This window comes from Frankliniella occidentalis, unplaced genomic scaffold, assembly GCF_000697945.3.
Source record: "Frankliniella occidentalis isolate FOCC.00 unplaced genomic scaffold, Focc_3.1 Scaffold295, whole genome shotgun sequence".
Classification (NCBI taxonomy): Eukaryota; Metazoa; Arthropoda; class Insecta; order Thysanoptera; family Thripidae; genus Frankliniella; species Frankliniella occidentalis.
In genome coordinates, this window is record NW_026267421.1 from 105,312 (window position 1) to 106,948 (window position 1,637).

The 1,637-nt window shown below is 48.9% G+C and overlaps 1 protein-coding gene across 2 annotated transcripts in view; it reads left to right on the forward strand.

The window, feature by feature from the left end:
• The window catches only part of LOC113206151 (protein couch potato-like), a 28,560-nt gene that overhangs the window by 15,365 nt on the left and 11,558 nt on the right, over positions 1-1,637 (forward strand). The window lies entirely within an intron of this gene.

Here is a 1,637-nt window from a genome sequence, read left to right on the forward strand (position 1 = left end):
GGTGGGCGGTGGTGAAGGCTTTTCCGGGATTAATTCTTTGGCGTTGTTGTATAGCCGCTTGGCTTCCGCCGGGCGCAGCTTGCGCGCTCGGCCCTGCTGTGTGCCATTGGAGTGAAAGGGCCCCCCGACGAGTCGGCCCGCTCGCTCATGCAACCGCCCCCGATTGTCGGTGCAACAGCTTAAATAACGAACGAAACAGGCCGCGGGGAAGTCCTGCGCTGCGCTCCAAATCCACACTACGCCGCCCTCCTGCATTCTGTTGTGCATAAACATGAAGGATTTTAAACAGCCATAAGGTTATGCACTATTGCATGCATAATTATGTACAGGTCGTGCATACACTGCAAAAAATTAGAGTCTGATACGGAACGATCTACAGCGTTACTGTAGATGCCACTCTGAGCCACTGCACCTAGGGTACAGAACGCGGAGTGCTGTAGCACCGGAAAGCCCAGGTTTTTTACACGGTACAGTGTACGAAGACGGCTCCACTGTAGACAGTTTTGTCCGCTTTTGCCTGTACAGTGGTCCTGTACATTGCTCCCTGTACCAAATTTTCACCATTAAAACTACAGCGATGCTGTTATTTGAATAACAGATGTTCCTGGGAAATGAATTAGCCGCATTACCTCCGTAAAAAAAATTTGCAGTGTAGGCCCAGTTATGTTGTACATTATTCATAAAAAGTGTGCATATGGCTGTTCAACATTCTACATGTTTAAGCGCGAAAAATGCATAAGGAGTTGGTGTGTCGACAAACAAAAATAAACGCCCTCATCTATTTGTTTTATTTTATTTTGTTGTTGTTTTACGACAGATAATTGTAGTAAAAGTTGTCCTGTCAGTTTGGTCCTGGAAGCGGTGGTGGCGCGGCGCCCTGACAGCTTCGCGGCGGCCGGAACAACGAAAGTTACTAAAAAATGAAAGCAGAGGTGGGGGCTCGTGGCGGGTGGGGGTGTCGGGCTGGGCGGGTTAATAAACGAAATGGCATGAAAGTCGAGTCGTGATCGATACGTCTCGGCAACGCAGCTAGCGCAGCGGTATCGAGAACCGTCGTCTCCGATTGGCCCGTGGCTTCGCCAGGCTTCGCCGCCGCCGCAGCGTCGGGGCATGTTACGTTGACATGCGGGTGGGCGCGGCGTGACGTCACGTCACGTGACTCGCACTCGTCAAAGATTCACAACGTTACCCGAGCGGCGGGGCCGTGTTGTTGGGGATTGTGTGTGTGAGCCGGAGGAAGGTGAGCGCGCGGTGCAAACGTGTTTTTGTTTTTGTAAACTTTCCCACCTCTACTACATGGGGGTGTCGTGGACGGCTCACCCCAAAGTTTAGGCGTGAATGCGATAAAAGTCCCCCTGCTCCTAATGAGATTAAAAATTAAACGGGTTCAAACTCTACCTTTTTGTTAACTGATTATAAATTGGTAGGAAGCAGCTTCTGTACTCTTTGAGTTCAAGGCAATGTCATGGCTCAACTGCAGCAAGCAGGAAAAATTTCTTTGCGACGCATGTTTCAAAAATCGGTCTAGTTTTATTATTAATTTTCTTGGATCAAGAACACTGTGCTTGATCTTTAATGCAGTCAAGAACATTTGCTATGATCCAAGTCAATTTTTACTTGGATCAAGGCAAATGTTC